The 25416-nt window shown below is 40.5% G+C and overlaps 1 protein-coding gene across 5 annotated transcripts in view; it reads left to right on the forward strand.

Moving 5' to 3' along the window:
• DISP1 (dispatched RND transporter family member 1) overlaps window positions 1–25416 on the forward strand; it is a 335526-nt gene that overhangs the window by 37284 nt on the left and 272826 nt on the right. For all 5 annotated transcript variants that reach the window (XM_033936937.1, XM_033936939.1, XM_033936936.1 and 2 more), the window contains exon 3: window positions 11474–11519. The gene's annotated coding sequence lies outside the window, so the exon portion shown is untranslated. The remainder of the gene's footprint in view (window positions 1–11473; window positions 11520–25416) is intronic.

Below are 25416 nucleotides of genomic sequence, written 5' to 3' on the forward strand. Positions count from 1 at the left end.
GCAAGGGTTTAAATGACCTAATGGTCAGTGTGATGGATTGTCACCCCAAGTCCTTACCGGAGAGCAGCTCTCATGGCCCAGAGTTCAGGTCAGGGCAGTTTTTGAGGCTTCCAAAAATTTTGTTCATATTTGGGTAGCGAATCGATGCAAAGACCCCTTTAGGGATCGTGTCATAGATTCAGCGGAAGCAGGAGACAGCAAGCCTTGGGCTCTCACCACTAAGAAAGCACAATAACACCAGGCCAGAGGCCGAGCTCCCCCAGATAGAGGGCAGACTGTTGGCCTTTTGATCAGTCTGGTCTCAGATTGGCACAGACCGCTGGGTTCTAGACATAATCCTGGAAGGGTACAAAATTGAGTTTCATGCCCTCCTGTCAGACACTTTCTAATGTATCTGGCTAGCCAGCCAGAGAGAGCCTTTGAAGATCAGGCCACGGTAAAAAGGCTACTGGCCATAGAGCCGGTCCCGAAAGAAGACTTGGGCTCGGGCAGATACTCCATTTACTTCATCGTACTAAAGAAAGGCTCAGATGAATGCAGACTAATTTCTAGACCTCAAGTCGGTGGTCAATGTGGCTCTGAAGATATTGCATTTCCACATGGAAACTGTTTGCATTTCTGCATGGAGACTGAAGATATTGCATTTCTTGCGTCCCTCAGGCCTCCATCAGATTATCTTCACATTCCCATTTTCCTGGCCCACAGGAGGTACTTGTGATTTCATGTGCTGGAGCGGCATTTTCAGTTTTCCACATTCCCCTTCGGCCTGGCCATGGCACCTCACACTTATACCAGGGTGATGGTGGTGGTAGCAGTGCAGCTCTGCAAAGCTGGGATTCTGTTGCGCCCATATTTGGACTAGCTTATCAGAGCTCCGTCCAAGTAGGAAGGCAAGCTCACAGTTTTGAGAATGGTGCAAATCCTAGATAGTCAACTTCAAGAAGAATTAGCTGGAACCGACTCAGCGCCTGGAATAACTGGGAGTCTTGTTTGACACAACCTTGGACCAAGTGCTTCTTCCAGAGCCCCACAGACTGAAGCTCCAGAAGCAGATTTTGGATATACTCCAGCAGTGACCATAGAGGTGGCTCCTTGGGCCAGAGCGCACATGACACCTCTCCAAGGCTCTGTTCTTTCTTGCTGGTTCCCTCAGTTGGTTTCGCTATAATATCCACTCCACTGGCTAACTTCAGCGAAGATCAGCCTGCGATGGTGGCTAAGATCAGCTGCCCTTTCTAGAGGCATGCCTCTTCGCATCTCCTCCTGGGAGATACTGATGACCGATGTCAGCCTATATGGTTAGGGGGTTGGGGGGTCACTGCCACAGACATGCAGTCCAGGAATGTTGGACTCCAGCTCATTGGAAGTGGTCCATAAATCCCCTGGAACTAGAAACCGTTTGTCTAGTGCTCTGGGCACTGAAGAAGTGTCTGGAGGGCAAGACAGATAGTCTTCTCAAATAATGTGACAGTGGTAGCATATGCCAACAGGCAAAGTGGCACCGTTACGTAAAGAAGCTCAATTTCTTTTCCAGTCTTCAGAGGCTCACTTGCTGGGTGTTTCGGTCGCGCACATTGCAGGAGTTGGAAATGTGCAGGTTAGCAGTCGGCAGACTTGGCCTGGAGGAATGGTCCCTGCTTCTAAAGGCATTCAACACCATAGTTCAGCGGTGGGGGCCTCCACAGATGAATGTGATGGTTTCGGTGCTGAACGCCAGGATGCCTCATTTTTACAGTTAAGCCAAGCTCTGAAGCGAGGGGTTGGACTCATTAGTCCAACCATGGCCGGGGAACGAGCTCTTGTACATGTTTCCTCCGTGGCCCCTGCTTGGTTGAGTCATTCACAGGATTGGTACACATCCCGTCTTGGTTGTCCTACTGGCATCCAATTGGCCTCACAGACCTTGGTATGCGGACCTAGCTCATCTCCAGAAGGATGAAGGCCTCAGATTGCCAGTCCAAGTGGATCTTCTCACTTAGGTTCTGGTTTCTATCGAGAATCTGGAACACTTTGGGCTTATGGCATAACTCTTGAGTGGGCGGTCCTGACATGCAAGGGTTATTTGGATGTGATCGTTACCACATTGCTCAGAGCAAAGAAACCATCCACAGTGGCAGCTAATACCTGGAAGTCCTTTCAGCCTTGGTGTGCTTTGAAGGTAGTCCTGGAATTTTTGTAGGACTCTCAAAGTGCAGGTAGCAGGGCTTTCCTGTTTCTAAGCTCAAGGGGAACGAGACTCCCAGGCCTCTCACCCAGATGTCGCCCAGTTCATTAAAGGGGCTCTGTAGTTGCACCCACTGGTGTATTCCTCTTTCCCTTCCTGGAACCTTAACATTGTGTTACAAGGTCTCGGTACTGCTCGGTATGAGCACTTACGGGAAGCTTCCTCTTGGATTTTATAGTCAAGACAGTATTCCTGGTGGCGATTACAGTGGTGAGTCGGGTTTTGAAGTTACAAGCTCTTTTCCTGCAGGTTCATGGAAGCAGAACTCTCCTTATGCACGGTCCTGCCTTTCTTACTGAAGGTAGTCTCAGCCTTCCATGTCAATCAGGTAGTCTATTTGCCCGCTTTTTGCCCTATGTGGTCTAAGAAAAAGGATAAAGTGTTGCAATTACTGAATGTCAACTGAATGCTGCTTTCAGTACCTCAGTTTACCAACAAGTGTCACCTTTCGGATCACCTTTTTTGTTCTCACCAGTCATGCCAAGAAAGTAGGGCTGGCATCTAAAGCCTTGATTACCAGATGGATTGATGTGGCCATTTCCTCCTTATATGTGGGCTGTTGTAAACAACCATTGATTGCATCGAAAGCATGCTCCAAATCTCATCTGAGGAGATTTGTAGCGGCTACATGGTTTACCCTTCATACCTTTACCAGGTTCCATAAGAATGTAGCAGCTGGGAGGGATGCTGCTTTCAGGGCCTCTGTCTTAAAGGCAGACACAGTGTGCCCACCATAGACTCTGGGAACCACTTTGGCATGTCCCTAGCGTTCAGGACCACTAGACACATTGCACTAGAAAGAAAGGTTAAGTTTTTACCTCGGTAATCTTCTTTCTTGTGGATATGTCTAGTGGTCCTGAAGTCCTGCCCTATGTATGAGCTTTGCCTGCCTTCAGCCTGAGGATCAATCTGGACTAGAAGAATTTTCTGTCTCTCAGAGGAGCTGAGAAAAAAGAGATATGATGCATAGGTAAATCATCATGGCTATTCAGTCTAGTTTGTCTCTGCTTATTAGCAGGTCATGCAAGTAACTACGAGCTCTATACATATTTGGTGCTGGTTGAACAAGTTTAAACATTACAATGTTATTTCCTGTGTTTGTTACAGAGCAGAACAAAATTTTCCTCCTTCCTGTTATGTCTTTTATTACAGTGCTATTTGTTTGATTGTACAAACTGAGGGGGCTGGAGCAGCTCCCTGGGAAGGAGGTGAAGTTGGAAAACATGATTGACTGTTTCTCTGTGAGAAACTTGCTGGTTCAGATACAAGACCCTAGCATTTAGGACTACTAAGCACATCTACAAGAGAGAAGATTATTGAGGTAAGAACCTAGGGCTAGATTCACTAATCTGCCTCTCCGTGCCCGATTGCATGCAGGCCGACGAATTCACTAAAGGCCTGCATGCAAATGGGGACGATCATTGGCACGCCTCCCACCAACTGCATGGATCACTGGAGAGCGATCCTTGAGCATGCGCAGACCATCTTCCTTGACTGTAGATGGTCTGCGCATGCGCTGGCCCTTCGTACCTGGCAGAGCTGGAAGTCGGGGGCTGAGGGCAGGAGATCGGGGATGAGCAGGGTGGCGAGACAGAGCTGAAAGTTGGGGGCTGAGGGCAGGAAATTGGGGATGAGCAGGGCGGCGAGATAGAGCTTGAGGTTGGGGGCAGAGAGCAGGAAGCAGGGCAGAGAGCAGGTCGCTGCAGAGAGCGGGTTTATTTCAGGGCTGCAGGGCTGGCAGGACAGTCGTAAAGGAGGTGAGCAACTGGTCCCCAGCAGTCGCTTCTTGTTGATCGGCCAGCCTAGTCGGTGTTCAATATTTTTGTTTAGTGATTCGCGTCCCTGCCTACTTTGCATTCCGTTTCCCTCATTTGCATGCATGGATCGGTATACAGGTTAGTGAATCGGGTCAGAGGGAAATCGGTTTGCTTAATGGATCTAGCTCCTAGTCTTTCTTTAGTATGTCATCCCCCAACCCTTTTACAAAAGCATAGCACAGTTTTTAGCACTGGTCGGAATGGTAACGGTTCTGACGCTTATAGAATTCCTATGAGTGTAGGAGCTGTTACTGCCGTGTCCGGTGCTAAAAACCATGCTACGCTTTTGTATAAAAGGTGGTTAATTAACTTGAAATGAGTATTAGCTACATATTAAGAGTTCAGATTGTTTAGAATTCCTGGCAAGTTGATAGTAAGAGGCTGATCTCCAAGTTATTCAATTTTCCAAAAGCATTTTTCAGGTAACTTATTTAGACAGATTGAATGATTTGGCCTGATTTCTCGTTAGGATTTTGGTTTCCTCGTTGTGTCCTCTCTCATTCTCCTAGCCAAAATTCAGCCTCACTCCCCTTTCTGCCACAGCCCCAACACATGCAAGACAAGTTCTCAAAGGGAAGTGCTTAAATCCATCATTGATTTAAATGGGTAATTTTTAAACTGATTTGGTTCTACTTGATCTAAATAACATGAGCTAAACAGCAATACATTACATTACATTACATTACATTAGTGATTTCTATTCCGCTTGTGCCTTGCGGTTCTAAGCGGATTACAAGTTAGAAGACTGGACATTTCCAGTAGCATTGCAGTACATATAAACAAGAATGCGTTAAGTTACAATTGTTGTTAATTGTTGTTAATTGTTAATTGTTGTTAATTCAAGATACTTTATATCCCGCAGTTACAAGATACAAAGCACACAAATTTAAAATCTTTATTTACATTCTGCCATTTTGCCCTAATAAGTTCAGGAACATTTGGATGACTGTTGAATATAGTCATTTTCATGTTCTATAGAAGTCCAGTGCCATCTTGTTTCATATTCCCTCCAAATATGGTGTGTAACAACTATTTTCTCTAACAGCAGTGGCATAGCCGAGGGGGGCCTTGGCCCCCTTAATTTGGGTTCAGGACCCAGAAATTCCAGCACAGTGGAAGCCTTCCTCCTGCAAAGCCAGGTAGTCGGCACATTTTTCCTGGGTCACCACCGCCACACTGGCCGACCTCCTGCCCCACGCATACGTGGTTTCTGTGAAACTGAGCGTGCATGCTTGTTTTTGCACATGCACAGGGAGAGAGCTTCTCTTGAGTATGTTTACAAAATACCTAGCCTCTACACGGCAAGGAGAATGTTCAGCCACCACAGCGGCAGCAGTCCAGGAAAATAATAATAATAACTTTATTCTTCTATACCGCCATAATTTTGCGACTTCTAGGCGGTTTACAATTGACGAGAGCTGGACAATCAGTGATTTACAGTATGCAGATAGAGAAATTACAGTATACAGAATCTTAGAAATGCAGCAATTATAATATACAGTTTGTTTAGAAATTCAGAAAGGTCCTTTTTGATAAAGTGGTGAATTACATAATACTGTTTGTTTAGAATTTTTTCAGGGGGGACATATTAGGTAAAAGAAAAGGAAAAAGAGAGGTGTAGTTGAAGTTTAGTTGAGGTTTAGTTGAAAAGTGCTGGCTTCACGAGAAACAGAGCTTCCGCTGGCAGTTTAGGTCTGTGGGCGAATTTTGTGGTCCCCCCCAGCCCACCTTGGGGTCAGGAGTCCCCCCAAATAGGAGCTCTGGCTATGCGCCTAACAGGATTTGCTTCCTTTGCTTCCTCTTCTATGGCAAGAACAGGAGCACATTAGGCCATCTTATGCCCATATGAAGCAGTTGTGATATGTACTTTGAAAGAAAAAATAAGGAGGGGAGGGTTGGGATGTCTCACAAGAACATGTGGAAAAAGAACAATACCCTAGGTGGAATATTCATTTTAATGCAATTTATTCATCCCAGCCATGAAATTGGAAGCATATGTCTTCTTGCTAGATGTCCTTGATCTAGTTTAATAAGGGTACATAGTTGAGGGCGTACAACTGTAAGATGTTATTTGCAATGGAAAACTTAAACATGTAAAGCTGGAAAAAAAAAAGAAGGTTAATATTGAAAAGGGAGTTTTTAGCAGGATAGTATACTGGATATGTTCTAAGTTCCATGGATACAAACTTTTAACAGTTGATGAGGTTTGGTCCCAAACCTGTTGTACATTTTTATTTTTCCCAAAAACCAGTTTATACTGGAAACAGATTACATTCGTTTCCATGGGATGTGTAAAATTTTCACTAAAAGGCATTTATTTGTAAGGTGCATGATATTCAGTGAATAGAATGTTCTTATGTTGACTAGATTTCTTGAAAATAAAAATGTTTGTTTATTCAGACAAAAGCTTTTCATACTTAACAGGTTATAATCAGGCAATCCATTCAAGATTAAAATTAGTTTTATGTTCAGAGTTTATTATGATACTTAAACTGTGTAGAAGGCCTAACAGGAAGGTGAAGTGGCAAAGATGACAGGGCACCCCATTCACATTCCCCCTATAAAAATAAGAGGTACCAAGATAAATTTGTTTCTCTCTACGGTGGTCCATGTAAATTCCCCCCCCCCCCCCCAAATCATAAACTGAATGAATCTTTGGTAACTAATACATAACTCTCTTTCTTATCCATATCTATTTGTAGCACTGAAGGACTGGATTTGCATAACCATACTACCGTGTTTACCCCAAAATAAGACCTACCCCAAAAATAAGCTGTAGCATGATTTTTGGGGTAGATCTTAATATAAGCTGTACCCCCAAAATAAGCCCTAGTTATATTCCTGGATTCGCCAGCAGCAGCGTTTCCCCCGCCATGCAGCCAAACCCCCACTGACCCTACCATCTTTTCATCTCTCCTGCCCATCTGAACCCTGCCGACCACGAGACCGACATAGTGGACATACCTCCCTCCAAATGGCAGCACTCTAAATAGGCTGCTTTGGAGCACTCCCTCTGCTGCATCACTGATGTCATCGGCAACGTGGCATACGGAGAAGGCTACGCAGCAGCCTGTTTAGAGTGCTGCCATTTGGAGGGAGGTATGTCGGTATCACGGTTGGCAGGGCTCGGAAAAGATAGGAGGGTCAGTGGGGGTTCAGTTGCTCAGGGGGGGATGGGAGGGATAGAGAAATATGCTGCTCAAAGGTTCTGCTTCACGGGGGGGGGAGAGGAAGGATAGAAAGATGCTGCAGAGGGAAGGCACAAAGGGATAGGTGAGAGGGGAGGAAAGATGTTGCACTTGTGGGGAAGAGAAAGGAAAGAGGAAGAAATGGGGTGGAGGAAAAGATCATTATATATGAAAAAAATAAGACCTACCCCGAAAATAAGACCTAGTGCGTTTTTTGGACCCAAAATTAATATAAGACATTGTCTTATTTTCAGGGAAACATGATATAGTGTATGATGTGTAATCTTTTTTAAATCTATTCATCATGCCTGAAAGAAATCACATTTAACCAGGCTGCAGGACTTCTCTGTATCAAAAACTAGAAAAAGGAGTAGGTTTTGTTTATGCCTATCCATTTTTTGCTAACTTTGCTTCTGGAAAGATATAGATAAAATAGTGTGGAAGCCATGCAGATCCATTGTAGAGGTAAATAATAAAACAGAAAACCTAAGACAATGATAAATATTTAGTCCAATAAAATATCATCTGATCTTATTATTTTTATTTTATTTCCTTGGAAGGATATGTGCACTGGATGTTCCTTGGGAAGGCTATTGCTCATTACCTTGGTTGTAATGAAAAACACAATTGAAGAGAGAGAGAGGAATGGGGAATGCTGCTTCCACAGCACTCTGGTGCACTTTTTGCGTGCATGGACCGAACACCTGCCACTGAGCTGTGGATAGGCTTGATGAATGTGGGAATCTTTTTTGTTTGTTTATATTGTTTTCCAAGAGGACTTTGTACTTTGCCATTCAGTATAGCAAATAAACGGCATTCCCCTTCCATATGTGTTCTCAGACATGGATAACCAAATGACAGTGGTTGCTACTGTGACTTCTCTTCTTTATCAAGACTAACATAAATAATGTTTGTTTGTCTTGCTAACATCTACCAAAGAGCAGCATATAGCTCGTGGTAATTTGGCCAGTTAAGCATTCTCCTATTAGAGAGAATTCTGTTCTAATTGCTCTGCTTTGCTTCTTCCTTTCTCCTCGTGAAGGATGACACTTTATGTCAAGCACTTTTTACATTTTCAAAACGCAGTGTCTCACTTAACAGCTCTTGGGAATTTTTTTTGTAGCTGGTCTGCGATTTAAACTCATCCCAACAAAGTTTCACATTAACGAAAATATTCTGGGATCAACTGTTAAAAATGTTTTTGTTTCAGTTATGACAGTAATGAAAACCAAATGTTAAAATTGTTTTAGCTAGACTAATGCATCAGAGATTTAACTTAAAAGGAAATCTCTGGGCCAGTTCCCCATTATATAACTGACTGCAGATTAGCACATATGCATTCTTAGTGGTTGAGTAATAGGTGTAAGATTTGATAGAACGCAGTTCAGGCTTGAAAATTGACATCAATAAATCTGATCCACCATGTCTGTGTTTGACACAGTGGTCTTTCTGTAGCTGCGGTTGGGATGCTTCTGTTGCCTAGTGCGCTTTTCTTTTATATTGTTGATGTGTGTATTTGGTTCAGGATGGAATCATGACCTGTCTTTTTTTTGTTGTTGTTGGGGTTCCGGGGGTTAGAAGAAACCAGATTCTTGGCCTTTTATGTTTAGGTAGGGCTCGATGGCACATTGTTCTATCATTTGGGAGCGCAACTGGTCAGAGGGAGGAAAGGTGTTGGGGGAGGGGGCTGTTGGGGGCTTATACTTGGTATTGAAGTTGATTGTACCTTTGTTTATTGTGGCAGTTGTTCTCAATAAAAATGTTTTCAACACTAAGGGCTCCTTTTACTAAGGTCCGTTAGGGCCTTAACGCGTGGAATAGCGCGTGCTAAATTGCTGCACATGCTAGACCGTAACACCAGCATTGATCTGGCGTTATTCTAGAAGCGTACCATGCGGTTTAGCGTGCGGTAATTTCGTGCGTGCGCTAAAAACGCTAGCGTACCTTAGTAAAAGGAGCCCTAAAAGTATTTTCATTGGATTGGTGAAAACTTGCAGTCTCTAACTTCAGCATATTGTGATTAACTATCTGATATTCCTCTTTTCGTCTCCATTTTTCCTGTTCCTTTTTTCTCTTCCTCCAACTTCAGTTGGCTAAATGGATAGTTACATATATTATCCTAGGACAAGTTGGCAGTATATTTTCACGTGGGTGACATCATCCATGGAACCCGTTATAGACAGTGCAAAAGTGTACTGTCACTTTAAACATTTTGCAAGTCTTGAGACTGTCTGTACTGCGCATATACCGGTGCCTTCCTGCCTGATGATGGCTTGTGGGATCATCAGTTCGTAGTTTTCTACGGAGCTATGAAGCTGTGTTTTTTGGAATTCTTCCTAAAGCATGTCAAACTCATATTTTTGTGCTTTCTCGGTTCTTTTTTCCTCATTAGTTTTTAAAAACTTCGTTAAATTTTTTTTTTCCTTTTGAAAAATGTATTTTTTTCCCCAAGGTTTTGTTTTTGGGCCTTTGGCCCACCACAAACCTGTTTCTCTTAATAGTAGTCATTTTATAGCTAAGTACCTCTTTTCTCTAACTGCATAGGTTTGACACTTCTTGCCCATCAAATTAGGGAAGTACTTTACCTCAGTACCAGCTTACATTTTGCACAGTAGTTCCCCTTTTAAATGCATTTTTTGGAAGTGAACTAGGGCTGGAATACCCATTTTTCTTAGAGATATCTGCCTGTATCAGATTACTATAAAATAATTTGAGATAACTGATGGTATGTAAAATATTAATGGAATATCTTCATTGTGGATTTATGACTGTTTCAACCTTTTTTTTTAAACCAGCTATATTGACTTACTCTTACGATATCCTCTGGCAACACATTCCAGAGCTTGACTTTCTCTGAGTGAAAAAATATTTCCTCCTATTGGTTTTATAAGTATTACTCTGTAATTTCAAGTGTCACCTAGTCTTTGTAAATCTTGCTGCAGTAATAAACACCATGAGATCTTCAAGCACGAGAACAACTCATATGTATAAGTTCTTTTCCATCATTAAGAGGAATCAAGTCCATTAGTAAAATTTCACACTCCTTTCCATACTTACTAACTGCGTTATGGAATGGACTACCTCCTCAAATTAGATTGTGTTTATCTCTTCATATCTTTTGCAAAACCTTAAAAACCACTATGTTTCATCACTTTAGTTTAGACTATAGTTCCAATGAATGTTAATGTAAACCGAATTGAGCTCCTATTTTTAGGAGATGATTTGGTATAAAAGAATAAGGATTAGATTAGATCTTGTTATCACTATGCAAATAAATATAAATTACCCTTGCCCGTTGTTACAAGTACTTCCCCCTCCGTATTCGCGGGGGTTAGGGGCAGAGCCGGCACCACAAATAATATTCAGGCTGTTTCTGCCCCTAACCCCCGCTTCCCCCTGCTATTTTAAGCCCTGAAAGCCCCCCCCCCCCTTAAGCCTTACCTGGTGGTCTAGCGGGTTTTCAGGCAGGTGCGATCTTCCCACGCTCCTGCCCTGTGATGATCGCTTACAGGAAATGGCTGCCTTGAGCTCCCGTAGTCTCTCAAGCCATTTCCTGTGAGTGATCTACACGGGGCAGGAACGCGGGAAGATCGCTCCTGCCCTTAAAACTCGCTAGACCACCAGGTAAGGATTAAGAGGGGGGGGGCTTACAGGGCTTAAAATAGCCTGAAAAATGAAAATGCAATTTTTGGTTTAAACCCTCGAATAAGCGAATCCGTAGATAAGGAATTCACAAATAAGGAGGGGGAAGTGTAATGTGATTACTAAGAGAACCCTTCGGTGTTGAGTCTCAAGATACTTCTTTGGCAGTGTAGTCCCCAGGTGGTGCTTACATCCTATTAGGATCTCAGAATTGATAATACCTTGCAAAATTGTACTCTACTGTAAAAATTGCCTGTTTTCTTAAAGGAAGAAGCTGTCACATACTGTTGAAATATATTTGGGGGGGGGGGGGGTTTCCACAGCCTTTCATCACTTCAAAACAAGCTATGGTGTGTTATATCCATAGCTTGTCCATTATGATATTTTAGCTTTTATGACTCTTAAATATCTTAATTGCTCATTCAGCAAAGAAGAGCAACATCTAATAATTTAGCATCAGATTTCTGGACCTTGCCACACACTAATGATCATGTCTCATTTTTGTCCAAACTACTTCTATGGTCTTGTAGGTTTTGCATTTTGAATATTTGCTATAATTATTCTAGCACAGGCCTTACAAATAGTGTTAAATTTTATTTCAGGCAGCTGTCAAGGTGGAAGATCCTACTGTTGAAGCACTCTTCACTGGTAAGTAAAAGGTCTTTCTGCTAATTAAAAACAAAATGAAGCAAAAAGGAAAGTAATTAAACAGCCTTTTGCAGAATACTTACATTTCAAACCACATTAGCCTCATTTACCATTTTTTGAATGTGGCATATTTTGTCATTATAAAACCCTAAGATAGTACAAAAAAATTTTTCAGTGATATGATTTCTAATTTTTATTGACATATTTTACTTTTTGTCAGAAATAGAACAAATAAAGAAAATATTCTCCTAATCATAATTTTCATCAAGAATGCCATTAAAGTACTGACTTAGTGTAGTGAGCAGATTTTCACATATCATGAGATCATATGAAGAGCTATACTGGGGCTGATTTCTATGTACATATTGTTTGAGATAAAACTGTGCTCTCTTAACTATTAGGAAATTGAACAGCCTAATAGACATGACATGAAAAAGAACAGTTTTTGATTAATGAACCTCAAGTAAAGCAAATAATAAAACAAAACTCTTCATTTTTAAACTAAATTAAAGCTTAACTTTATATACTGGATCATCAACTTAAGGAAGCTCGACTCGGTTTACAACAATTAGATAAAAACTAAAGAAAGTTTACAATAATTAAATAAAAACTAAAGAAAGTAATAGCAAAGGTTTCAAAGAAATTAGTTTTCTAAATGTTTGGCAAATATAAAAGTTTTTAGAAACTTACAGAAAGATTGGAAAGAACTGGGGCTCCTCAGAATTAGGGGGGAGTTCATTCCATAGTTGAGAAAGTTTAAATGCCAAAGACTGACTGAAGATCTTAACTCCTTTAATTCCTTTTCTAGAAGGAAGGGAGAGTTTGAATTGTTGGATGCCTCTTGCAAAGGAAAATCTGTAAGCATTCCATAATAAGGGAATGACGGGAATAAAAATGCTATATAAAATTTTGAAAGAGATGCAATCACATTTGAATTGAATTCTAAGATAAACCGGGAGCCAATGAAGACTCAGGAGAAGAGGGGTCACATGATCAAATTTACTTTTTCCAAAAATCAGCTTCGTAGCAATATTCTGGATTAACTGTAATCTTTGGAGACAGATCTTTGTGATGCCAAGATAAATAGCGTTGCAATAATCTAGTTGAGATAATATGATTGATTGGACCAAGACAGAGAAATGTCGATGAAAAAGATTACATTACATTACTTACATTAGAGATTTCTATTCTGCCATTACCTTGTGTCTAACCTTCCTCAACATTCGTAAACTAAAAAAGCATTTCTTGACCATGGAATTTATTTGGTCCTTAAAGGTAAGAGAGGAATCAAAAAGGACTCCCAATATCTTAGAAGAGAACTCGATCTGCAAAGAGGCCCCAGATTCCAAAACTACAGTAGGAGGAAGACAGTCCAATTTTGGACCTAACCACAGAAGTTTAGTTTTAGTTGTATTAAGCTTCATCCGGACAGAAAGAGCCCAGGCTTAAAGTTTGGAAATGCAAAGATTTACTTTAGAAACTAAATTGGTAATATCTGAATCGATCCCAATCAGTATAAAGATATCATCCAGATAGGTGAACAGCGTTTCCCAATCTGACAGTTTAAAAGTATTCAGTGTGGTCATATAGAGATTAAATAGAATTAGAGAACGCAGAGAGTCCTGGGGAACCCCACAAGGAGGCTGCCAGGGATTGGAGATATTCTCTTCAATATTCACTGAATAAGAAAGAGACAATAGAAATTTAGAGAACCAATCCAGAACAACCTGATGGAGACCTATATCTGAAAGTAAATGAAGTAAAATGTCGTGATGTACTACATCGAACGCCGCAGATAAATCAAATTGGAGCAAAATAGAACATTTATTTTGAAGACGTAATTGTTGAATTTTTGAAAGAAGAGAGATCAATAAGGTTTCAGTACTAAAATTAGAACAAAACCCATGTTGAAACTGCTGGAGTAATGAGAATTTCTCCAAATAATCAGTAAGTTGACCAGCTATAATTGATTCTAACATTTTTGTTAACAATGGTATATTGGCAATTGGTTGATAGTGAGAAGGGGTAGTAGGATCTAAATCTACATTTTTTAGAAGAGGAATAAGTGTTATTTGTCCCATGGATTGTGAGAAGTATCATTTTCCAAAGAGAAATTCAATAAAGTAGTCAACCATATTATGGCTTGAAACGAAATATTAAGAAATGGATATGATGAAGAAGGGTCCAGTGAACATTTACACTTTCTCATTTTTTTGCACAGTTTAGAAACTTGATGTTCAGATACTAGATTAAATGAACACTAATAATGATCAGCTGATATCTCCTCTGTAGGATTTTTGGAGTATGTAGGGAGATATCCAATTTCACCTACGGGAAAAGATTGCCTGATAAGAGAGATTTTATCTTGAAAAAATAAGCTAGAATATCAGCAGAGGGAGATGAGGATTGGTCAGATTTGGAATCAGAGTTAGTCAAAGAACGCCAGAGTTTAAAAAGTATACTACTCTGGTCATCAGACTTAGCTATTTTACAACCATAATAAGTTTTCCTCGCTTTTCTAAGTTCAAAATTATATTTTCTAATTGCACATCTCCAGCTTAATTTGTCCAGATCTAAATGAGATTTTTTTCCATTTCTTTTCAGAAGATAAGTGTTAAGATTTTTTCTAGATAAGGTTTGATCTGAACCAGAGCTTATGATGGCATTTACAAGTTAAAAGGATGTAAATGTCTCAGGTTTTATAAGTCAACCGAGTGGGAATAGTTCTTATCTAATAGAAAACATTGACATAGAGCATCTTAGCCTGTTTCAGATATTATTTTCTCATTCTATCAGGATGTAAATGTCTCAGATTTTTTAAGTCAACAGGGTGGGAATAGTTCTTATCTAATAGAGAACTTTGACATAGAGCATCTTAGCCTGTTTCAGATATTATTTTCTTGTTCTCTCAGGTTTAACAGTATTTGCTTTCATCTATCTTTTTTTTTTTAGTGAACCTATCTAGAAACTCTAAATATATTGGTTTTAAACTCTTCAAGCTGGATTCACTAATGTGAACTACCATGCTTGCATGCCCTAATGCAGGTAATTCATGGTATTAGTAAAGAAGTCACATTACATGAAATGGAACATGTGATAAATAATGGGCATTAATTTGTGTTAGTATGTATAAACGTAGCAGTATACTGGAGATAGAGCCCAAAAGTCCTCTACGATGAAAATAACAAGCTAACTTAAGGAGTTGTTAGGAAAAGATGTCAATCCAGTCAGCTGTGGACTATTCAGGATAGTGCGACCATCAATAAAGTGCATCCTGAGTTGTCCATGGCTGATTGATTATCATCTTTTCCTCATGACTCCTTGAGTTGGCTAAACGTAGTAATATAACATAACATAACTTCGTATTTCTATACTGCATAACCATAAATTCAATGCGATTTACAAAAATTACATAATCTACTTTGGTAAATCTAATCCATCATATATCTCGATCAAGTAGGGATAATTCTATTAGATAACTCCAACTTTCTTAATCCATGTCACCAGTAAAGTACTTCTTGAAGCTGCACGAGGAATGGAAGAATGACAGACTTTAGCAGAGTTGCCAAGAAAGAAAAAATACCGTTGACTGTTTTGTAATTCTCTTGCACTTCCATTAGTAGCACTGTCCAGTTAGTTTTCCATTCTGTAAAAGCATTTAACAGTATATTTGGGGCCTCATTTACTAAAAGGTGGTAACATTTTCACTTCTGAAAAATTAATGTGCAGTAAGTGTAAAGTCTTTGTGCTGGTGTGGTAATTTTCTAAAGTCTGTGCTAATATTTATGCACTTGTGTGTGCAAATGCTGAAAATCTGCACATTTGACAGGTAGGCACATACTTGGGCACTTATGCATAATTTACAGCATTTTATAAATTATGTGCACTTATCTCTGAAAGTTAGGGGTGCACATTTAAACCAGCTCTGTGACTAGCATAAGTGCTCATTCCTAACTTCTTATGCTTGAATGTACTAGGTGTGCTAGTGTTCTATAAAGGAGAGTAGGTGTCTACTTTTTTTTTAATAAAATGTGCTCTTATCGGGTGTTCTCTAGGTGTATAATATGTATATATATGTGTATACATGTGTGTGTGTGTGTGTGTGTGTATATCTATCTATCTATCCTCTATAATAAAACCCTAAGCGCGCATGCGCACTTACAACGCCGTGATCCCTGCCACTGTGATGTGTGCTTCCGTGTCAGACATGCACAGTAGAAGAAGCCAGTGGTGGTACGCTGGCTCCTTCTACTGCACATGCAGAGGCACCTTAACTACGGCCCACGGTCTGGCCAGCTCCCTTACTGAAGTTATTCTTCAGTCCATTGCTGCGGTGGTGGCTCCTCTCACAAGCTGCACCTGCGTCGGAAGCTTCCCTGATGTCACGTCAGAGAGAAGGCTCCCGATGCAGGCATGGATTGTGAGAGGATCCGTGGTGGTGGCTTTGAGGAAGAGAAATGCTGCTACCCTGCTGCACAGGGAAAGGGGGGGGGAATGCTGCTGCTGCTGCTGCTGCACAGGGAAGTGGGGGGAAATGCTGCTGCTGCACACGGAAGGGGGAAATGCTGCTGCTGCACAGGGAAGGGGGGAATGCTGCTGCTGCACAGGGAAGTGGGGGGGGGGGGAAAGGGGGCCAGGGAGCAATCTTGGTTTGCTTTGGGGGGGAGACAGAAGGGGGCCATGGAGAGAGACAGAAAGACAGGCAGGCAGCACACGAGAACGAAAGACAGACACACAGAAAGACAGTGGGCAGGGAGAGAGACAGAAAGAAAGACAGACAGAGGGAGAGAGACAGAAAGAAAGGAATAAAGAGACAGGGACAGGGAGAGACACAGAAAGAAAGAAAGAAAGACAGACATATATTCTAGCACCCATTAATGTAACGGGGCTTAAACACTAGTATATATGAAAATCAGCCTTGTCAAATCTTGTCTCCATAAGGCTTATTTTTGTCAGTATGTCTTACTCATGTTTCAGATTTCAGCTTGATTAGACAATATTTAGAGGTCACCCCAGCATGCACTGTTTGCTTGTATGTTGTATATATGTAGGTGATTGTGCATAATTAGTTTGGTGTTGTCTAGTTTACGATTTGCACCTGAAAACTTGCTCCTTGGGAAGTCAGTCTGATAGTTGTCCACTGCTAGACTACCATGTGGACTGAATATTCTTCGACTGATCAATTTTTAGCACTATGACTAAGGAAAACCTTTACCAGAAAGCTATAAGTTGCTGTGCGAGTCATTGATGGCAGTATGGTATCAAAAAGGCAATCAAAAAAACTAAAGAAAACTGCCAAAATTGTAATATAACAAGACAAAAAAGCATTGGCAGTGCCCTATATTTAGCTCTCAGAGAGCATTCACTGGCTGTAAATAAATCAAAAAAGAATAATAATAAATAAGCGTGAGACACCTCAGTAAGGGCCTAAGCTTGGAACATTGATAACTTTTCGTGGCCCCGGCAGAAAACTCATAGGTAACCAGCACCAGGTATCAAGCCAGGATCCTGACACACTTTCATTAGGAAGTTGAAAAAAGTACATGAAGAGTATTTATCCCTAAGGAAACACAGAACTTGTGAATGAGAAGGTGATAGACAGAATGAAGAAATCTTTAAAAAGTGAACTCAAACAGTTGTTTGATAGTTCAAAAAAAGATGTTACGACTGAACGTAATAATGAAGACGATGTAGAATTTCTACAGAAGCAAAGGAAGAAGGTGTTTTCTTGCTGAACAGATGAAATGGAACCTATAATCTTTGAAAGTCTTGTAACATAGAGAACACAGTCATGTTTTGATCTCTTGATTGAAGGAGGATCAGCAAAATCGAAAATATTAGCATCCTAAAGAGTGGACTGACAATCCAGTTTTCAAGGAACTTTGGAATCAGGCATCCAAACTGACTGTTGTTCATGATGCAGCAGAATGAAGGATAAGCCTCATTGAAAAATACAACGATAAAAACTGCAAGGTGGGGGCATCCCCTAAACTTTGTTTTAAGTAAAATTTTGTGTGTTTTTCATTTTTATATAAAGGAATAAAATTAGCTTTGTGGACAAACGAAATGTGTTTAATATTTCGGGACCACCCTAGCGTACAGTTATAGAATTATCTCCTAAATATTGGAGTACTGCAAGCATATACCTTGTAGTTACTGTACAGTACTTTACTGTGCATTGTCTATTCTCAAATGGCATGAATGCACTTACTGTGTGCTAATGGCAATGTGCAGTCCACACCCATTCCCTGCCAATAACCTCCCTAGTTCTCACCTCCTAACATGGCGTGCAGTTACAATTCTGGAGATTGCACCTTCAAAAAGATCTAAACAGGACAGAGTTGGTCCAGAGAAAGGCTACTAAAATGGTCAGTGGTCTACATCAGAAGGCGTATAGGAACAAAGTAAAAGATCTCGATATATGTACTTTGGAAGAGAGATGGGAGGAGAGATATGATGGAGACATTTAAATACCAGTGTGCCATAAATATGTATGAGACAAGTTTCTTTCAATTGAAAGGAAACTCCAGAATGAGAGGGCATGGGATAAAATTAAGAGGCGTTAGGTAATCTAAGGAAATACTTTTTACTGAAAATGGTAGATGCATGGAATAGTCTTCTGGTAGAGGTGGTGGAGACAGACTGTGTATGAATTCAAGAAAGCATGGGACAGACACATGGGATCTCTTAGGGAGCTGAGGAGATAGTGAATGGGCAGACTGGATGGGCCATTTGGCCTTTATCTGCCATCATGTTTCTGTATTTCATGTTAAGCACACATTAGCACATGATGTCATGCTAGCAGGGTAGTATGAGCTAATTTGTGCATAAACCGCTTAGTATACTTCTGTAAACAAATCCTTTGTTGCAGATTTAAGGTTTAATGTTTTTCTTTAGTTTACTTTTCATCAGTACAACCCGCCTTTACCTTTGCTCAGATCTGTTTTCTAAGCCTTTCTTAAATGCTTTACATCAAGGTTGAATATGGTTAGTTGTGCAATATTATATGAATTTCAGTCTGACAGTATATTATGTTTTAAGATCATATTATACTATAAATGTAACTGAAGTATTTAAATATGAACTTTTAGGCCCCCTTTTACTAAACCGCGCTAGCGTTTCTTAGCCCTGGGAGCCACACTGAATGCTCATAGGAACTCTATGAGCATCGGGAGCTGCGCAGGGCATTCAGTGCGTCTCCCAGCGCTAAAAACTGCTAGCACAGTTTAGTAAAAAGGGGCCTTAGTATAATAAATGCATTTCAGTAATTTTTGTTCATTTGGTGCAGATTTATCTAGTTTTCAGTGTAATTTCTCAAAACTAATACAGAAGAATAAAGAACCTTTATCTGAAATTCCAAAAACCAAAATTTGACACAAACCAGAAGTAGTCAATTTTCCTGACGTGACACACACGGAAACCAACAAAGGTATATACGTTTCTCCTGTTCTTGCAATTCAGGTTGGATGACTGGAAAATGGTAAAGATAGCTGTAGCTGCAAGTTTCACTCAGAGCAGTGAGAAGCAGAAAAGGAAGTATTTATCTCAGTAGCACAGAAAGTTGTATTGAAGAAGCTTGATTATGGCTGACTGAAGAGTATGGTGTGGGAACCACAACCACATATGACTTAAAGAAACTGAAAGATAAGTTGTTGAAGTTTTAAAGTGAGAATGATGACCAGAAATTAATGAAAAATAGAAAAACATTGCCTTTATTCAAGGCAGCCCTGGCATCTGCTTGTACATAGGGCCTGCTGAGGGTCTGATGCTGAATTAACCAACTCACTGCTGCCTGCTGTTGACCCTCTTACCTTTTGTGCCCTTCACTAGAACTCTATCTCCTGCTTCACCTCCTGATTGCACTAGAGCTTCCCAGACGTTTGTTGCTTAGACTTTGAGCATTTGTACTGAATTCTTTCCAGCTATTTTTTGTTAACTTGTTTATATTTTGTGTAGCGTCATCTCTATTCTTCTCTTTACTTTTGGTTGAGATGACTTAAGATGGCTTCTTTTAATTTTCCCTATCATTGTCATGCTTTTGTCCGAGTAACATCCCAAACTCATCTATTTTTATGTACCACGTCTGGCCATATAATGAAAGTAATATTCTGGTATAAAATTGTATCATTTGCTTAATGATGAAATGGTAAAATGTAGAACAAGACTTGACTTCAAGTTTCAAGCAGGCAGACAGCAATCCTGGCTGAATAACTACATAAATAAAACCAATCTGACTTACGGCGCATTCCGAAAATCAATTAAAACCGCTCTGTTTGACAAATTCATCTCCTAAACAGAAGCCTTTCCACTCTCAAGGATATATTCCCTATCTTTCACGATGCAATTTAATATCCTCTCTCTATTTTCTTATGTAACCCTCTTTCTTGCCTCCTGTAATTCGCTGATTGTCCAGCCTTCTTTGAATGTAAACCACCTAGAAGTCTCTCGACTACGGCGGTATAGAAGAATAAAGTTATTATTATTATTATTGACAGCAAGTGAGGCTATTCACATTCTCCATCACTGTTTTCCTGAAAATATTGTCCCTGTACAAAACATTAAATAAGTTTGGTTCAGCAATATATAATACCATTGATCTAGGTAATTTTGATTTCCAAATGGAGTAGAGATACTGAGAAAACTGATTTTTTTTTTAATATAAGAGAATTAATTTATAAGTAAATAATATACAGATGGGTGTTTGCACATCGGGGACAACTTAATTTGTCTGTTTATGAGGAGTTAGACATATGTTGAGAACAGAAGGAACGTGCTCTTTGAAGGATTAAATGAAGCACTGTTAATATGTTCATTACAATTCATTATAAAATCAGGCTATTCCTAATAGTAATGTTTCTTTGATTCATGACTCTACACATCGCGTGAAACAATATATTTACTGCAGTTGGGCAAATATTTGTAATATGATCTATTCTGGCAAGACAATGGAGTTGGAGATAGCAATTATTATTTAAAAAATAACTTCCCACAACTGAGAGAGAGTCGTGGATGTTAACTGGTGGCACTGGAAATTAAATGAAGCCAGAGAAGAGGGTAGAAACTGTTTGAAGGGTAACAATAACTAATGAATGGCACTTGAATCAATGAAGGCATTGGTAATCCTGTTTCCAGGGAGACTAGTGAATGAAAACAGCCCAAGGCTGCTGTGTGCCCTTGGTCATAATTGTACCAGTTCTTTCCATTTCCAATCTTCTATTTAGAATTTAGTTCTTGTTTCCCCATATTTTCAAACTTCTAATAGTTTTCCTTATAGAAACATGATGACAGATAAAGGCCAAATGGTCTATCTAGTCGGCCCATCCGCAGTAACCATTATCTCTATCTCTCTCCGAGAGATCCCATGTGTCTATCCCAGGCCCTTTTGAATTCAGACACAGTCTCTGTCTCCACCACCTCTTCTGGGAGACTGTTCCATGCATCTACCACCCTTTCTGTAAAAAAGTATTGGGGAAAATACATTCTCATAAGTACTGGGGAAAATACATTCTCATAAGAGTAAACCTGCAGGAATTTCATGTTCTTATGTTGTAGGCTCACTCCTTGGTCCTTTGCTTTAGGATGTGAGCTGTTAATAAGTAATCTCTTTCTCTTCCAGGAATTTACTCACAGATTGGAATTTTCTACGGTCTCCTTCATTAATGTGTGTCCAGTAATCTTGAAAAAATTGCAGAAACAAAATAATTTGAGTGAGGTTCACCATGACATCAGTGGAAAAATCACAGGCCAGGTCACCCAGGAAAGATTTCAGTCCATTTGAAAAAAACAGGCTCCACATAACAAGAAGAAGCTATGAGCAACCCACAATAGCTTCCAAATCACGATCTCCATCTCCATATACCAAACGGAGAATGTGTGAATTATCAGAAGATTCCAGGCAACGGTTGGCCCATCTAAATTTGGGACCTCATGAATTCAAAAAAGAAATGAATATTAAACCTCCTTTTGTAGTAAGACATATTGAGAAGCCAAGCCTCTTGCATAACTCCTACCCTTGCTCCTGTTCTCCCAAACAAGTTTCAAGAGAGAGCTTGAATTTATCCAGTTCTTTTCTTGGTAGTTATAGGCCAAAGAGTGCTAAAAAAATCCCAGTTCTTTATAGGAGCAACTTTGATTATCATAGTTTTGATGAGTGTCTGGTCTCAGATCCAGCTGATAAACATTTTTCAAAACTATTAAGCCATTCAGCACCATCATCTGTGCAGAAAGAAACCCCAAGTCCTATATTGGCTAGATCTTCTCTTAGAGAAAGGTTTAAGTATAATCCAAATATGCGAACTAATGGTGATGAAATCCACGAAAGAGTGAAAAAGCTACTGGGAACCCACAGTGCTAGACAAAGGTTAATATTTGACAGGAGTACCTTATGGACAGCTGATACAGAGAAGATAAAAGATGATTTATGCAGAGATTCCTTATCTGATAGCGAACTTCAGAAGCCAGTGTTCAATCATAAGATGTCTCACCATATGGATAATGGCCAACATGGATCCTGTCATTCTACTGTATACAAAGGAATGAACCATAGAGCTGTCTTTCAAGAAAGCCTGGGGAAAATTTACAAAAATATGTATGAAAATGCATCTGACATTGAATCAAGGAGAAAATTACACCATACAGAGTAATTAACACAAACTATATATAATAACATTCATGTCCTGGTAAAAATCCTTTTTTATGATTTAATATGTTTTTTTTAATATTGCTGCATTGTAAAATTATAGCATTTTAAAGCAAAAATATAGTTAATTTTAAAAATTAGATATTGTACCATAAATTCTTAGCAAAGTAAATAGTTATAGTAACTTTAATGCGTATACAAATGCCCTTATATAAGTACCTTTTGAGAAAATACTACTGCATCACAAATGTAAATTTCTGAGAAGATTGCCTTAATATAGTAGATAGTTTGTATGGATACATGCAGTATTTGTGATAATATGTAATATGTCTTCAGGAAGTACAAATGCTACTTGTAAAGAATAGATGACTAGAGAATTTATACAAAGGAATGTGGATAAGATTTTGTCTTTCAGATCTAGTATTTAAATGTACCCATTGACTATAAAGTGTACAACCAAAGTTATCAGTGGAAAAAATACTATGGGGCTCATAATTAAAAAAAAGTCTAAAAAGTGACCTAAATAGTACTTGGATGATCAAAACGCCTGATCGTCCAAGTACCCATAATCAAAGCTGGTTTTAGACGTATCTAAAACCAGCTTAGGCCTTTCCCCTGCCTCTAAACGCATAGAGCGAAAAGAGGCGTTTTTAGAGGAGGGGAAAGGGTGGGAGGTGAGCCGACCTACACCTAGGCATACAGCAGGTATAACCAAAAGTTTAGGCAGGTTGTCTTAGTCGGCACTTATATGTTTTGACTTAGACCAAGTCAAAACAGTTATAAGTGCCGAAAAATGGGCCGCTGAACTGATCGCTGCTCAGTGGCCCCAGCAACTTGCCTACCACCTACTGAAACTATCGCAGCAGGAGAGATGGCTCATCTCTCCTGCCGCGATGGTGATCGCCCCCCCCTGAACCGCGGCACTTTGGGGAGAGCATTGCGGCAGGGCATCTCCCCTGTCGGCGATCCTCACCCCGAAGTGCTGCGGTTCAGAGGGGGGTGGGCGATCACCATCACGGCAGGAGAGATGAGCCATCTCTGCTGCAGCGATCAGTCCTCCCCCGCGACTCGATCCGGGCAGGAGAGAGCTCAAGCCCTCCTACCCGGTGACACCACGAACCCCCAACTACGATCGGGGCAAGAGGGAGCCCAAGTTCTCTTGCCCCAGCGACACCTAGAACCCCCGACTATGATTGGGGCAAGAGGGAGCCCAAGCCCTCTTGCCCCAGTGATCCCGAACCCCCCCTCCCGCCGATTACGATGGAGCCAGGAGGGAGCCCAAGCCCTCCTGGCCACGTGACCCCCCCCTTCAAGATCAGACAGGAGGGAGCCCAACCCCTCCTGCCCAGGCGAATCCCCTACCCCCAACCTCCACTAAAATACGGGCAGGAGGGATCCCAGGCCCTCATGCCCTCGATGCACCCCCTTCTCCCACGATCTCCCCCCCAAACCCCTGATCGACCTTCCCCCCGCCGACCTGTGAGACCCCGCCCCAGCGACCCCTTAATCCCTCCCAATCCCCCCTGTACCTTAAAATCCAGCCATCCCTTGAATGGTCCACCGACTTGGAAGGCACACTTATGGTTTAACTTATTTTCTCTACCAGGAGCTGGGGACAAGTCTCAGGAAAGATGACGCGACTCCATCTTCCCTTGTTGAAATAGTCTTGCTCAGAGCGCGTACTTAATCTGGCACGAGATGCGCAAGTCACTAACCAACACCCAAACGCCTGTACTCTTCAAGGCCCCTGATAACTTTAAAAACCAACGATATCCAAATGTTCCCGCCACATGGACCACGCCCAACGTCCAAACCCTTGACCAATGGGGAGAAACCAGCCTTCTCCAGAAACCATACATGGAATGCAGATTCCCCCCCCCCAAAAAAAAAAAAACAAACCAACAACCTGCGTTCCAAAACTCTCTAAATTTTCCAGCACGACACTCTGCGATTGGTCAATAAATGAGGTGGTGGCTGGTAGAAAAGGTACATGGCTGAAAGTTAACGAACAATCTAAGTGTTGGCTCTTCCTTTGGTCAGAGCAAGGCAGCTGAGGGACTGTGGTATCAAAACCCGAAACATTTCTTTTGAGTCTTAGTGAAGTTCGCGATCAGTCAGGTTGATTCGCGACCTTCTGAGATGACAGCCAGGTGCTCACCTAAATTAGCCGGGCAGAGTGCCCGGCTAAAATGTGCTTGGGAGACCACTGCCATTGAAAATAACTGATAAAAGTAAGACTGAGAGTTGTGCTTTGTAATGAAACGGAGTATAAGAAGAGAGGATCTGATGGTTCATTCAGTTTAGCAAATGAAATTGCTAAAGTCATAAAATGCAATTAAGTGCTATTTCTTTTTTTCAATCCTATTCCTTTTCCCATAGAATACTGTAAACTTCCTGAATACAGAATGAAATGTCAAAAAATTAATTCATTGCTGTAGCTATTCGACAGGGAAAGTCTTAAATGTGATTTGACTGCACATGGTATTGAACAATATTGATATTTTTTGTCCAGAAGAGACTCTGAAATGTATCATGAGTAGAGCTAATTATATAGATATTTTTTCTTTTACTTTGTAAGTTAAGCAAATAAGTTTTATTGGGAAAACAGCCTATCAGTTCTTAGAAGTATGTAGAAATTTGGGTTGGTGTGAAACCTAAATAAATAATCCCAAGCTGGGCTACTGCAAGTGCATTATAGGGTCGTTGGGAAATCTTCAGCCTTGGTGCAAAACCCTTTCCCAAAATTCCTTTTAGATTACTAGTTCCATCCCACAAGAATTTAATAGACTCAACAATCATGATTATTCGAATATCATCCCTCCCATAGAGAATCCTGTAAACACATAATTAGATATACTTTTTAATATTAAACAATTAAAAGCATAAATTGATGGTTCTCTGAGTTTGTGTGGTTGTCAGAATCTAGCTTGCTTTGATTGCAGCTACCCTTTGCTGCAACCCCCAGGAAAGGTTCCACTCTAGACAACTGCCTAGTTTTCCTGAACCTGCTTCTTTGGAGGGCCAGAGCTTTGAAGGCTCTGTTTACATCCTTTGAGTGTTTAAAATATATATAGTTGTGAAATTTAGCAGCTAGACTTTAGGAGCACATGTATGGGATTATGAAAGGAGCCACAGTCTGTTAACTTGCTGCTGGAGTGAGAGTTTGCAGAATGAGAAAATGGTGAATTATCCTTATCCAATTAATAAGGAAACAAAAAAACCCCCCAAACTTCTAGGACAAAAAAAATACTGAAATTC

This window comes from Geotrypetes seraphini, chromosome 3 (assembly GCF_902459505.1).
Source record: "Geotrypetes seraphini chromosome 3, aGeoSer1.1, whole genome shotgun sequence".
Taxonomy (NCBI): Eukaryota; Metazoa; Chordata; class Amphibia; order Gymnophiona; family Dermophiidae; genus Geotrypetes; species Geotrypetes seraphini.